Source organism: Primulina tabacum, chromosome 15 (genome assembly GCF_025594145.1).
Source record: "Primulina tabacum isolate GXHZ01 chromosome 15, ASM2559414v2, whole genome shotgun sequence".
In the NCBI taxonomy this organism is placed as follows: domain Eukaryota; kingdom Viridiplantae; phylum Streptophyta; class Magnoliopsida; order Lamiales; family Gesneriaceae; genus Primulina; species Primulina tabacum.
In genome coordinates, this window is record NC_134564.1 from 318,175 (window position 1) to 334,403 (window position 16,229).

The 16,229-nt window shown below is 36.4% G+C and overlaps 1 long non-coding RNA gene and 1 pseudogene across 1 annotated transcript; both read right to left on the minus strand.

Moving 5' to 3' along the window:
* Nucleotides 1-5,908: 5,908 nt before the first annotated feature.
* Nucleotides 5,909-9,336, minus strand: LOC142526252 (uncharacterized). The gene is made up of 3 exons (XR_012815213.1): nucleotides 9,156-9,336; nucleotides 8,940-9,076; nucleotides 5,909-6,006 (listed from the first exon to the last, which is right to left on the minus strand). It is a non-coding gene; the product is annotated as an uncharacterized LOC142526252 (long non-coding RNA).
* LOC142526345 (uncharacterized) lies at nucleotides 6,915-8,551 on the minus strand (annotated as a pseudogene).
* Nucleotides 9,337-16,229: the final 6,893 nt, after the last annotated feature.

The following is a 16,229-nucleotide window of genomic DNA, read 5'->3' on the forward strand; positions in this document are numbered from 1 at the left end:
TTTTTCACAATATTTTTTAGGCACAAATTAATATCCATAATAAACATGTGACCTTGTTGAATATAAAAAATTATTATGATAGTTTGTTGACATTTCTTGATAAAGTTGTGGAGCATAATTTCATTTTACAAAATTCACGACTGATTCTTATATCTACTTCGACGGCCAACCAGTTAATTGATGATTTGTAAGCTTTTGTTCATAAGCCTCATCCGATTATCACAAAGATCAATTGGTCACAATCTAGCAGTAAGAAAAGAAAGATGAATCATTGATGAAGTCGTTGATTTGTTTGTGTTTCCGTTTATTATCTTCAATAAAAATTCCAAGTGATATCTCTTTAATCATGAACTTTCTATTTATAGTTATTTTGATATTAGGGACAATGTCATATTAAAGTTGGGAGGAGAATACTAAAAATAAAATAAAATAAATTAATTTTTTAAATAAAATCCATCTTGATAGTTTTTGCAAATTTTCATACATTGCAGTTTTGAAAGGTTTAAATTATAAAATGTGTTAATCTATTTGGAGATGTTTAAATTTTTATGAACAATTAGAAAATGTGTTAATCATTATAAAAATATAATTTATAAAATCATTTCGAGTGATTAAAATTGTGATAAGATAAATTATTAAAGTATATGGACAAAGATGTACAAGTGTCTCAAATTTTAAACTCATATCTATTTTGTGAGTGAGTTGAGAGGATTGAGAAAAAAAACTTTCGAGCTTTTATTGATAATCAGAGAGATTATCTATTGTTTAGATCTTGAGTTCTTATTTTGAAAACATTAATATATCTTTAAAAAAATTATGTCAAAGATCAATGTTATTTTGAAGATATATGCTACAACTTATTTGTTTCTCTCATTAAAAAATAGAAAAATGAAAAAAAGAGAGAGAGAAAAAAAATATTGTACAAATTGAATAAATATGTGGTCAAAGAGCGTAAACTCAGTTTGATTTTGTTAAAAAAAACTCAAAGGAAGATCAGGACAAAATTAGAATGACTAGATTTTGATCTAATAGATTTCATATCTTTTTGATTAATTTTGCTCGTTTGCCTGTATTTCGTAAACCATTTTCTTGAGTATTTATATGTATTCCAACTCCATGAGAGAAATCATTCCCATCAAAATATTTATTAACCTGTGAGGATATGAAGTTCAAACTCTTATTACAAATTTCTGAATGTCATGTATATTTAATTATCTGAAAATATGCTTTGAATTGATCAACTCACTTTATTTCATTAGTGATAATTATAGTGATTTTGATATAAATCTAACATTCATTAAATTAAATTTAAACACACGGACAATTTATTGCATGTCTGTTTAAATCAATCAGTGTATTTTGTTTTGTTATTAATGCTTAAATTGTTAGGGGCTAGCAATAAGTTGGTTGTGGTCTGATTAATATAAACATTTATATATTAAATGTTTTGTAAAATATTTTATAGTTAAAAGTGTATTTAATATTTAAGTTTTGTAAGTTTTACAATAATTTGTATAAAAAAATATATGTGTTGTATAATTGTATTATTTTTGTTATTTTTACATATTCGGTAAAATAAGAATAACTTTGGCTAGAAAAATGAGAATGAGATGATTTTTAAACCTGTATAAAGTTTAGTGCAATGTACACAATATTGATGAAAATCATGAGATAAAATTCTTCTCACGATTGAGGCCAAATTGAGCGCTAATTTAAAATGGTACCAATGAAATTACGGTTTTATCATGCTTGGATATTTTGACCATATTTGTCAAAATACTTGGTAAAAAAATGAAAATTTACCACAATTTGGAAAACGCAATTATGAACAATATTTATTTTATGTGGAAGAATCAAATGTATTGAAAAAATTATCAAATATGTACTGCAAAATGTAATAAATGTTTAGATTATTCATGAAGAAAAATTGCATCAATTATATGTATAAAATTAATATTTTCTTTTCTTTTGTATCTCAAAATTGGCCTATAAATAGGAATGTATTATGATGAATGAAAGCGTCTCTTATTCTATGAAATAAACTTCGAGTTCATAATTTTTCTCTTTATTTTGCCAAAATTTCTTCACTAAAATACAATTATTTTGCTAAGTATATATCCCAAAATTTTCATTTCCATCACGGCTAACTAAGCTTCCAAATTCGAGATGAAATGGTAAAGCTATTGGTATGATAATAAAGTAATATTATTTAATCTTTATTTATTATTTATGTTATGTTTAGTTTCTTTTATTTAACCATTTTTGTACACTATTTATGTATAAATGTTTTGATTTATTGATGCTATATGTTATACTAAATTCTTAGTACCACTTAAATATTAGTTTGATATTACCAACAATTTAAAGTGGTTATCTTGATTTACTATATATGAATATTATCATAATATTTAATTCTTGGTACCACTTAAATGTATGTTATGTATTATCAACCATTTAAAGTGATTACATTGATTTTGTGTTTACAAATATATAGCTCAATAAATACTTGACAATATTTATAAGTTTTGGTGTGTATAATATATGAATAAGAGAATAATATATAACAATAATATAAATAATAGTTATTTACTATATTGGAACCATTTTATCAAGTATATTCCAATTATGTTAATTTATTCTAACTTTATTTAAGTACCAAGAGTGAATCTTCTGATCTCGACTATTTAATTTAAAGTTTTGAACATATAAAAATCATCATCCAAGGCTAAAATAATTAAAATATTTTAAAAAACTGAAAGATGTCATAATGGACTTGTAAAATTACCTTAGCTTTCATGTGAATACAACATTCAGACTCACTAAATTATACTACTTGTGAAGAACTTGCTCTTGGGAGTGCAACAATCAAAGTTGTGGAACTTCATCAGATAGTTCCTCCAATATTCGTGCGGCTGAGGCTCAACAACTGCCAAAGTCTCGAACATCTCTAGATTTTTGATTTGTTGCAAATCACTCTCACATCCTTAGTTGTTTGAGTCATTGTCATCAAACCAAACTGGATCGATCATTGTTTGAGAATCTCGCTTTACTTCACAATCTTGACGACCCTCGAAAATTGATGTTATGCTCTATTTTGCACGACGCCTAGAAGTGATCATCTTTTCTATGGATTCCTCAGTTGATGCCATGAATTTGTTCAACACCTCTTCAAGTAGAGTAAAATTTTCTCCCTCGTATTAATATGCTAATGACTGGTTTGAAAAATTGAGATATTAGATTTCTGGCAGATATTGGTGCTTCCAATCCTGCGATGAAGGTTCTCAATACCAATTGTAGTCGAAATCTGCCATATCATCTAACAAGTGTGTATATCATCATCGCCTAGTAAAAATATCGGACTACCCATAGCCAAACTCCATCGACTACCCGTTTTTGGGTCAATGAATCCAAACCATTAAAAAAATCAAATAAGAGAATAATTAGAGAAATTGTTATACTAAAAGATTGTTGCCAAATTGTTGAATCTCTCACATGTCTCGTAGAATGACTCTTTATGTAAGGACCGTGTATCGTATTATCGTAAATCTTATGTGATTATCGATAATTCATGAATTTGATATGTGATTATGCATTTGATGTATATTATGACAATGAAATTGAGAAAATAAGTATTGAATATAAATTGACGTTGTAAGAGCTCGAGTGGAGAAGCCGGACGCCAATATAGTACAAAATCAAATATTTGTACAGAACATGTGGCGCCCGGGCGGTAGAAAGTGACCGCCCGAGCGCCAGGGTATATGGCAATTGTGTTCGGGCAGAACACTTCGCGCCCGAGCGGTAGTTTGCGACCGCCCGAGCGCGATGCAAGTGGGTTTGGGCAAAACATGCCGCGTCCGAGCGGTAATTTGTGACCCCCCGAGCGCGGTACAAGCAAAATTCGGGGGCAGAGTGTCTCGCGCTCGGGCGCGAGAATTCTACCGCCCGAGCGCGGTATCGGTGGAGATAAGAATTAGTTCCTTTCTTCTCTTTCCTTCATTGTTTATTCGATAACTTCGAGAGAGCAAAAGAGATTTCGATTTTTTTTCGTCCGAATCGACTTCGAAACGCTGTCTAGACGCGAAACCAAATATATATTCGGAATCGTCGCGTCGAGGACGTCTGACTGAGGTAATTTTCTTCTGGTTCCAGCAGCTTGAAATATCAAAGTGCTGGAATATTATGTATTTGAAGTTGAATTTCCTGTATGTAGTAGAATAACCGACAATAAACTCATATTTGAAGTCGGAATTGAATTATGATATGATTATGATTTGATATGAATTTTTGAAGTTTCAAAAGATATTTGAAACTCATATTAATGATTTGGAGTATGTTATTGATGTAGATAAAGTGTAATATCAATATCTTCAGGCTACATCAACTGGAAACGAAGAATTGAGGTATGTTGCGATCGGGTAACATACGACAGTTATTTGTATTATATGATATATGTTGGATTGATTTGATTGATTGGAATGAGAACATGTGTCTATATGCCTTATTTGTTGAGTTTATGTGGCATACATGACATTGAGATTGAGATATCGATATATAAAATAAATGTTTTGTTAACACACATCGTTTGATGCATACATCGATACATGACATGCACGTTGAGCTATGATCCTTGGATACCCTGATATGATTTGATTGAATTCTGGGGTTTGTGAACACAATGCTATGTTTGGTATTATATGACCCTTAAAAACATAGACATTTGTGGCCCCGATGATTGGATATGAGATTTGGGATTTGATGGTGCTTTGTCGACGCTATCATACGAGTATCCCTTATTGAGGCCGGTGTGCCAGCTCGAGCATTGATTTGATAGCGATTCGTTTGATTCTGACATGTGCTTAGTGGATGGGCATTTGACCTGATGTCTCCACGACATACATGCATTGCATACTATATATCATTGGTTAGATACTTGTGGTATATATGATGGTTGTTCCATACGGAGCTTTGCTCACCCCCAAGGGGGGCTGTTGTTGTCTTTGTGTGTGGACAATGGCAGGTACTCCAGGATATCAGGAGACCGGAGAGGGTACTTCTGGAGGGAGTCACAGTTTGAGTTGAGGTTTATGTTTTGTTCCCAGTATATATGTATATGTATTTATATACCGGGGCATGTCCCGAGGATATGAGTTGTTTGTATATGATTGGTTTTGAGTTCGTGTGGGCATGTTTATGATGTGAGAAGAAATATTATTTTTAGTATTTAAATTATAGAAGAAATATTTCGGGCTCATTGTAAAGGAAATTTTAAACTCGTTTTCCGCTGTAATTAGTTAACCCTAATCAAAGTGCATTGTAATAACGATTAGGAGCTAAGGGCCCCACACGGAGTGGTATCAGAGCATAGCTGGGAATGCTCGATTGAGTTTTGTGTACACTTGAATAGGCACAAATGAATTGTGCGCATGTGTTTGATTTATTTGTATTACTTGCTCTTACTTGATTTGATTCGAGTAAGTATCTGATGAGATTGATGATATGAGATGATGATGATGTGAAATTGATATAGATTTGTGATATTCATCTTTTGATTGTAGATGGATCCCACAAATGAAACTGCGAGTAGCAGTACTAAGAGGATAGTTGGACAATTTGAAGGATTGTCCATGGATGTAGTGATGGCTCGATTCCAGGATTTGAAACCACCGAGGTTCTTTGGCACTGAGAGTGCTGAAAGAGCAGAGGCCTGGTTGAAGAATATCGAGCACTTTGTTTAATATTGTTGAGTATTCCAAGGCTCGGAGACTGAAACTTGCTTTGTATCAATTGAAAGACCGAGCTAAATCTTGGTAGGAAGCCGCTGAGATTGGATTGAAAGAGGCCGGGATTGAAGTCACATGGGATGTCTTCAAGGCCCAGTTTTTGGAGTAGTATTCCCCTCCTTCTTATTCAAGCTTATAAAATTCGCTAGGCGTTAGTCGGGCGCCAGCCCAGCGCCTAGCGCCTAGGCCGCCTAGGCGGGGACTAGGCGCCGCTAATCGGATTCTACGATATCAAAGATTCAAAACAATATAAATCATATACTAGAACATTAACACAATAACATCAATTTAAAATATGTTCAAAATATTCCCAATATAGTCTAATGTGTCATCTCAATAAAATAAGAAAGAATTCAGATTTCTTCCAAAATTCACAATAAAATAGTCTAATGTGTCATCACAAATTTACTCCACTTCTTCTTCTCCGAAATTTTCAATAACTTGTTCTTCATCAGACACAAAATCAATATCATCATTTTGATCATCATCTTCTTCAGATTCAAAATCATCCTCGTGAAGTTCTCTAACTCTAGAGCTTCTTCGGGGTTGTAAATTTTCATCTGCCCCAGTTGCTTCATCAACTAATTGCCAAGTGATCCCCGAACCTGGTTCAACTTCATTTTCTTCCCCCACCATCCACAATCCAACCTTGTGCATTTGAAGCATCTTTTTGAAGAAGGACGTCGACATTCCTTTCTTTCTCTCTCTTTTGCTTGTTAAACAATCTAGTATTAAATTGGACAAATACTAGATTGTTCAACCTATGGACATCCAACCTATTTCTTTTTTTTTGTATGAATCTAAAAAAAAACAGAGAAAGTAATTAGTACAGTTAGGAATATGCTCATACACTTTAAAAATTAATAATTTATTTTAATTAAAGTTTAAACTTACTCCTTCAAATGCACTCCAATTTCTTTCACACCCAGATGAACTTGTAGTTAATGAAAGATTTCTCAATGCCACTCTTAGCAAGTTGGGTGTGTGAGCACCGTAGGTACTCCACCATGCACATGGATCAAATGTATCGTCATTTTTTTCACATGCTTTTGCAGCCAATGCTTTCCCAAATAACCCAGTCTTCTCTCTATATTTTGCAAATTCCTTATCGGCATGCAAAACTTCCATGCATTAAAAAATCCCTGCCGCGACCTCTCCATAAAGAGCAATAGAACTATCTTTGTAGTAGAAGTAGGGATTCAACAAAAAGGCTGTGGTATGCAATGATGTATCAAGTCTATCCTTCATTTTTGACTCAATAATCACTATGATAGGTTGATAATTTGATTCGACATTGTTAAGGGCCACCTTGATATCTTCTTTATCTCGAAGAAGATCCCCATATAGAAACCCCATGGATGGCTTCCTATCTCCATCAACCAATCGGAGAACTCTTACCAAAGGAGCAAATATTTTCAAACACAATGTCACATGATTCCAAAAACTCATGCTCATCACAGTAGAGTAAGCCAATTTCCCTTTGTTTGTCTTTGACCATTTACAGTTCTCCCACATATCACTTGTAAACATTACCCTTAAACTAGATTTTTTCTCAATCAAACTTTGCAATGTGAGGAAGTTTGATGCAAACCTGGTAACTCTTGGTCGGACTATGTCTCTTTTTTCGTAAAACTTCTCATCAATGACAAAGTCTTATGGTGAGCATAAATGAAAATTGTAAAAGACTTTGCTTGGTCGATAATCATTTTAAATCTTGGAAGCTTGCCAATACTTTCAAGCATGAGATTAACAGTATGATTTGCACATGAACTCCAAAATATCCCTGGCCGCTTTTCTTTCATCAATTTAGCCGCAGCCATATTGTTGGTGGCATTGTCTGTTACAATCTGAACAACATTATGAGCTCCAACTTGTTCAAGACACTTGTCAACATACTCAAAAATAAGTCCAGATGTATGTGCCTCATCTGAAGACTCTTTAGACTCTAAAAATACAATACCCTCCTTGCAATTAACACACAAATTTAATATGCTTCTTCTTTTTCTATCACTCCATGCATCTGTCATAATCGAGCACCCATTCTTTGCCCATTCTTCTTCGTGATTCTTCAACAGTTGCTTTGTTCTTTCAACTTCAGCTTTCAAAAGTGGCTCTCTAAGTTGATATTGAGTTGGAGGCTTGAACCCTGGTCCAAATTGACACACTGCCTCCGTTAGTTGCTTGAAGCTATCATTATCAAGAGCATTGAATGGGATTCCATTTTCATAAGCCCATCTCCCAACATATTGTTGAACTTATTGAGTTCTTTCTTTGAAAAGAGCCTCATTTATATTTTTTTGGCGAATCACTTTACTCCCACTTGAACTTACATTTTCTGGAGCAATCATCGATGCATATTTATCCATGGGGCCAAGTAGATGAGGCTTTTTAATTCCATCTATCCCTTCAATTTCACCATCTTCTTCTTCGTCTATAGAAATATTCACCTCCGCTCTACAACTTTTTTCTTCCAATATTTTGTTTTTCTTTTTGTTCCTCCCTTCTAAAATAGCCTGTTTGCACTTATTACGATCTTCTTGAGATGCGATTCGACACCCAGATACATTTCCAGGTATATTTCCTATGTGCTCCTTGATTCTATATACTCCACCAGACATCATTTTCCCACACAACTTACATTTAATTTTGTCGAGGTTCTTAGGATCAATCAAAATACCAAACTCCCATCTGATGTCATTCGAATTTCTCTTAAAAATTTCAGATTCAGGTTGAGTGATGGATGCAGTCGACGATGGATTGCTTGCCATTTTCAGCAATAGACCTGAAAATTTGATGTGATAACACCACACAACAAATGATAGTACTAAAAAGCTCAAAGTCACTCCATATATTTTGAAGCATGAAGAAAAATGACACTAAGAAAGCAATGGTATAGTCACTGTAGATTTTTAAGTACATTTAGATACAAACATGAAACAACCATCATAAGATTACTCCCATCCGATGTCACAACCTATTGTTTCTACCATAAACCTCTTGCAAGTTGCACCAATAGCCATACCAAACACCCACGTTCACAAAATCAAGGGTCAATACAAAAATACACAAACTGAAAATCAAGCCTCACTAATTCCAAATTATTCCAATACTTGTTCCAAATGCACGGTCAATACTTATTCCAAATAATTAATGCACGACCATTACCTTCAAGGCTTGAACGATGATTGTTTCTGGAGTGCTTCGATGTGTTTCGATTCTTCCGAACAAGAGAGGTTTCTGGAACGAACACCTTGAACGAGGACTGCTTCTGGAACGAGGACTGCTTCTGCCTTCTGGAATGAGGCTTGCTTCTGGAACGAGGCTTGCTTCTGGAACGATGCTGCCTTCTAGAACGAGGAGTGTTTCTGGAACGAGGCTGCCTTCTGGAAAGAAAAGTGCTTTGGGAAATAACGATAAGAAAGAAACGCAGCAGCCCAGACAGAAAAGAATCATACCTAGTGGGCCAATTTTTTTTTTAAATGGGCTTCTTACCGGATCATTGAATTTTGAAGCCCAAATTTTTTTTTTTTAAAAAACAAGCCCACCTAGGCGCCCAGCCTCCGCCTAGGCGCGCCCTAGCGCCTAGGCTGGCCGCCTAGCACCTTATCGGTGCGGCCGGCCTCCGCCTAGCGCCTAGGCGGGCGCCTAGGGTGCATTTTAGAACACTGTTCTGTTCTTATTATACTGCTCAGGAAAATGAATTTAATAGTCTGCAGCAGGGAACGATGACTGTTGCAGAATATGCTTCGAAATTTTCTACTCTGTTGAAGTATGCACCTCACGTAGCTGGGAATGCGAAGGCAAAATATAACAGGTTTGTGAATGGATTGCATCCTGCTATATATACTTATGTTGTTTCTGGATTGCCTACCAGCTACGCAGAGGCAGTTGAACGAGCTAAGGCAGCCGAGGCTCGACTTAGGCGAGGAGGTCCACAGTATACTCCTCCACCTCCAGTGTCAGCCCAGCGGCCTACTTTGCGGCCGAGAGGTAAGAAGTTTAAGAAGACTGGTTCTGTTTCTTCGTCTTCTTCGAGTTCGAGTGGATCACAGAGAGGGAGTCATGTGATTGCTCCTTACTGTAGCCATTGTGGGGGTAAACATACTATCAAGCAGTGTTGAGGTATGTTTGGTACTTGTTATCAGTGTGGGCAGGAAGGCCATTTCTCTCGAGTATGTCCGAACAGGGGTACGACTTCTTCCCAACCTCAGCCAGATGAGACCTACTGTTCCTACTCCATCCTTTCAGCAGTCTAGCATCCCACGATATCGAGGACTGGGTGGTCGGAGTGCCCAAGTTCCTCCTCAAGTGAGAGTGTACGCCATGACCGAGGATCAGGCGAGAGAAGCTCCTGGTGGAGTGATTGCAGGTATTTGCACGCTTTGCGATTATCCTGCACGTGGTTTATTTGATACAGGAGCATCTCATTCATTCATATCTCATGCATTTGTTGCATCTCACGATATTGAGTGTACCCCGTTGTATGATACTTTGTCGATAGCCACGCCAGCAGGGAAGATTATTTTGTCTGAGAAAGATGTGCATAATTATGTATTGATATATGAGGATAATGTGATATTTCTGAATTTGATTGTCCTCCCAATGCACGACTTTGATTGTATTATTGGCATGGATATCTTGATGGCAAATCGAGCTACTGTTGATTGTTATCATGGAGTGGTTCGATTTTGACCGATTGATGGACCCAAGTGGAATTTTTATGGCAAGGGTTCCCAAGCCAAAATTCCATTGGTATCTTCCTTGGAAATGTCTCGACTATTGACTAGCGGAGATGAGAGTTATCTTATCTACGCTATTGATGTCTCTAAAAAGGAACCTTCTTTATCTGAGATTCCTGTTGCGAAAGAATTCCCGGATGTATTTCCCGATGAGATTCCTAATTTCCCTCCTCATCGAGAAGTTGAGTTTAATATTGATCTTGTCCCGGGAAGTGCGCCTATTTCGAAAGCTCCTTATCGCATGGCACCTTTGGAATTGAAAGAATTGAAAGAACACTTACAGGATCTTCTCAATAAGGGATATATTCGATCGAGTGTATTACCTTGGTAAGCTCCGATCTTATTTGTTGGAAAGAAAGATGGTACTATGCGAATGTATATCGATTATAGGCAACTGAATCGGGCTACTGTGAAAAACAAGTACCCACTTCCTCGTATTGATGACTTATTTGATCAGCTTCAGGGTACTTCTGTATATTCGAAGATTGATCTTCGTTTTGGGTATCATCAAGTACGAGTTCGAGACGAAGATGTGCCCAAAACTGCTTTTCGTACGAGGTATGGCCATTATGAATTCTTGGTTATGCCTTTCGGTCTCACAAATGCTCCTGCTGTTTTTATGGATCTAATGAATCGTGTCTTTCGAGATTATCTTGACCAATTCGTTATTGTGTTTAGTGATGATATTCTTGTATATTCGAAATCGAAAAAGGACCATGCTGAACATCTGAAACTGGTACTTCAAATTCTTCGTAATGGACATTTATATGCTAAATTGTCCAAATGTGAATTTTGGATGGACAAAGTTGTATTCTTAGGCCACGTCATTTCGAGACATGGCATATCTGTTGATCCTGCGAAGGTCGAAGCTGTATTGAATTGGCCGAGAACTACGAATGTTCCTGAGATCCGTAGCTTCATGGGTTTAGCTGGATATTATCGTCGTTTTATTGAAGAATTTTCGAAAATAGCTAAACCTATTACTCAACTGACGCAGAAGAATCAACGATTCATTTGGTCAGATGAATGTGAAGCTAGTTTTCTTGAATTGAAGACGAGATTGACCACAGCACCTGTGCTTACTATTCCCTCAGGTACCGGAGGATTTGTGGTGTGTACAGATGCGTCTGGTAAAGGTTTGGGCTGTGTTCTGATACAACATGGCAAAGTGGTTGCTTATGCATCTCGTCAATTGAAATCTCATGAAACACGTTATCCTGTTCATGATCTCAAATTGGCCGCCATTGTGTTTGCTTTGAAGATTTGGCGCCATTACTTGTATGGAGAAAAGTTTGTTATCTATTCGGACCATAAGAGTCTGAAATATCTCTTTTCTCAATCTGATTTGAATATGAGGCAACGCAGGTGGATGGATCTCTTGAAGGATTTTGATTGTGAGATTCAATATCACCCTGGATCGGTGAATGTTACTGCGGATGCCCTTAGTCGGAAACTTCATGATTCTGTTTTATTATCTATTTGTGTCGCCAAGGTACATGAAGATATATGTACTTCTGGTTGGACTTTTCACTCGAATTGGAATTCTGTCACTGTCTCAGCATTGCAAATTGAGCCGAACTTGATATCGAAAATACGAAAGGCCCAACGAAGCGATGCTCAGATCCAAAAGTCGAAAGAACTTGTATCTGTAGGACATCAGTCTGGATTCCAGATATCTTCTGATGGTTCTTTACGACTTAATGATCGGCTGGTAGTTCCTGATAATTCTGATTTGAAATCTGCCCTTCTTCGAGAAGCACATTGTAGCAAATACAGTATTCACCCTGGAGGCCGAAAGATGTATTTGACATTGAGACCTCAATTCTGGTGGAAACGTATGAAGAAGGACATTGCTGAGTTTATTTCTAAATGTCTTGTCTGCCAGCAAGTGAAAGCCGAGAGAATGAAACCGGGAGCATTGCTCCATAGTCTCGAAATCCTGAAATGGAATTGGGAACATATTGCTATGGATTTTGTGACTCATTTACCTCGTTCGCCCAAGGGTTGTGATGCTATTTGGGTCATTATTGATCGGCTTTCGAAATCTGCACATTTTATTCCGTATGAACGGACTTATCCTTATAAAAGAATGGCCCGTTTATACATCGAGAATGTAGTGAGACTGCATGGTGTGCCAGTCTCAATTGTATCTGATCGTGATCCCAGATTTACTTCTAAATTCTGGGGTATTTTTCAGGAAGCGATGGGTACGCGTTTGGCTATGAGTACTGCTTATCATCCTCAAACTGATGGCCAGACCGAGCGTACGATTCAAACGTTAGAGGATATGTTACGTGCTGTTGTGATGGACTTCAGAATGGGATGACAAGATGCCTTACCATTGGTTGAATTTTCTTATAATAATAGCTTTCAGACGAGTATCAGTATGGCACCGTTTGAAGCTCTATATGGGAGACGATGTCGATCACCGTTATTCTGGGATGAGATTGGAGAGAGACAATTGACTGGACCTAAAATGATACAGGAAATGAACGATAAGGTTCAGTTAATTCGGAAGCGGATGAAAGCTGCTCAGGATTCGTCAAATGAGTTATGCGAACAAACGAAGACGACCCTTGGAATTCCAGAAAGGTGACAGAGTATTTTTGAAAATATCTCCCTTTAGAGGCACTGTTCGATTTGGCATGCGAGGGAAGTTATCTCCTCGTTATGTTGGGCCATACGAGATTCTTGATCGAGTTGGTGATCTTGCGTATCGATTGGCATTGCCACAAGCTCTATCTGCCATTCACGATGTATTTCATGTTTCTATGTTGAGGAAATATGAACCGGATCCATCACATGTCACATGTACTTGCACCTGATGAATTTGAACTTGATCCTTCTCTTTCCTATGTTGAACAACATGTTCGCATTATGGATCGAAAGGAAAAGATATTGCGAAATAAATCGATCCCTTTGGTTCGAGTACAATGGACACGACATGGTATTGAAGAGTCGACGTGGGAATTGGAAAGCAAAATGCGAGATTCGTATCCGCATTTATTTGATACTAGTCCATCTGTTCCATTGTATTCGATGTATTCTGATCCGTTTACTGATTTTAGTTTTGATATATATTATAACTTGTAACATATATATGTTTGCCAATGTTATGTATATAGAGATGTTTGAGATTTCGAGGACGAAATCTTTTAAGTGGGGGAGAAATGTAAGGGCCGTGTATCGTATTATCGTAAATCTTATGTGATTATCGATAATTCATGAATTTGATATGTGATTATGCATTTAATGTATATTATGACGATAAAATTGAGAAAATAAGTATTGAATATGAATTGACGTTGTAAGAGCTCGAGTGGAGAAGCCGGACGCCAATATAGTACAAAATCAAATATTTGTACAGAACATGTGGCGCCCGGGCGGTAGAAAGTGACCGCCCGAGCGCCAGGGTATATGGCAATTGTGTTCGGGTAGAACACTTCACGCCCGAGCGGTAGTTTGCGACCGCCCGAGCACGATGCAAGTGGGTTTGGGCAAAACATGCCGCGCCCGAGCGGTAATTTGTGACCGCCCGAGCGCGGTACAAGCAAAATTCGGGGGCAGAGTGTCTCGCGCTCGGGCGCGAGAATTCTACCGCCCGAGCGCGGTATCGGTGGAGATAAGAATTAGTTCCTTTCTTCTCTTTCCTTCATTGTTTATTCGATAACTTCGAGAGAGCAAACGAGATTTTGATTTTCTTTCGTCCGAATCGACTTCGAAATGCTGTCTAGACGCGAAACCAAATATATATTCGGAATCGTCGCGTCGAGGGCGTCTGACTGAGGTAATTTTCTTCTGGTTCCAGCAGCTTGAAATATCAAAGTGCTGGAATAGCATGTATTTGAAGTTGAATTTCCTGTATGTAGTAGAATAATCGACAATAAACTCATATTTAAAGTCGGAATTGAATTATGATATGATTATGATTTGATATGAATTTTTGAAGTTTCAAAAGATATTTGAAACTCATATTAATGATTTTGGAGTATGTTATTGATGTAGATAAAGTGTAATATCAATATCTTCAGGCTACATCAACTGGAAACGAAGAATTGAGGTATGTTGCGATCGGGTAACATACGACAGGTATCTGTATTATATGATATATGTTGGATTGATTTGATTGATTGGAATGAGAATATGTGTCTATATGCCTTATTTGTTGAGTTTATGTGGCATACATGACATTGAGATTGAGATATAGATGTATAAAATAAATGCTTTGTTAACACACATCGTTTGATGCATACATCGATACATGACATGCACGTTGAGCTATGATACTTGGATACCCTGATATGATTTGATTGGATTCTGGGGTTTGTGAACACAATGCTATGTTTGGTATTATATGACCCTTAAAAACATAGACATTTGTGGCCACGATGATTGGATATGAGATTTGGGATTTGATGGTGCTTTGTCGACGCTATCATACGAGTATCCCTTATTGAGACCGGTGTGCCAGCTCGAGCATTGATTTGATAGCGATTCGTTTGATTCTGAGATGTGCTCAGTGGATGGGAATTTGACCTGATACCTCCACGACATACATGCATTGCATACCATATATAATTGTTTAGATACTTGTGGTATATATGATGGTTGTTCCATACGGAGCTTTGCTCACCCCCAAGGGGGGCTGTTGTTGTCTTTGTGTGTGGACAATGGCAGGTACTCCAGGATATCAGGAGACCGGAGAGGGTACTTCTGGAGGGAGTCACAGTTTGAGTTGAGGTTTATGTTTTGTTCCCAGTATATATGTATATGTATTTATATACCGGGGCATGTCCCGAGGATATGAGTTGTTTGTATATGATTGGTTTTGAGTTCGTGTGGGCATGTTTATGATGTGAGAAGAAATACTATTTTTAGTATTTAAATTATAGAAGAAATATTTCGGGCTCATTGTAAAGGAAATTTTAAACTCGTTTTCCGCTGTAATTAGTTAACCCTAATCAAAGTGCATTGTAATAACGATTAGGAGCTAAGGGCCCCACACTTTATGTTGTTGAGAAAAACTTATGAATACTTTTTGATGGAATATCTCAAAGTATTACACAAGAAAGATTCTTGCAAAAATATAGTATAAACTGATATATTATGCACGAAAAAAATACAACAAGTAGGAAAATAATCAACTAAAAGTAAAATTTACCAATTTCAATCCCCGAAAACGGTGCCAAAAACTTAGCTTTTCTAATACAATAATTTAGAACAATTAAATTTCTCCTATTTTCTCGATATTACCAAAACACACGATTCAATTTAAAATATAGTGTACAAAGAATGAGTATCGTCTCACATAGATTGATTTATGAAAAATTTATCTCAAGCCAAATTCTTTAGTTAACTACAAAGATAAGTAAATTAATTTATAAACTAAATTAAAAGTAATTTCAACAAACACAATATAAATAACTTAAATCAAATTAATAAAAAAAACAACAGTTAAGATTTCGATTTATCTAGCCCTGAATATTCTTTAATGATTAAATTTCAATTCATAAGCCATGATTTTTTACGAGATTCTCTAATCTATCAATATACTCTGTCGAGTTATAATAATCTAATCGAAAAAATGCAGCAACCAAGTATCTTTGTGTTATTTAACAGTTCCAATCGCATTAACGCATCATGAAATCCTCTAGCTTTCGATTTATTGTACTATAACTATCAACATGTACCCAAATTCATATGTCTA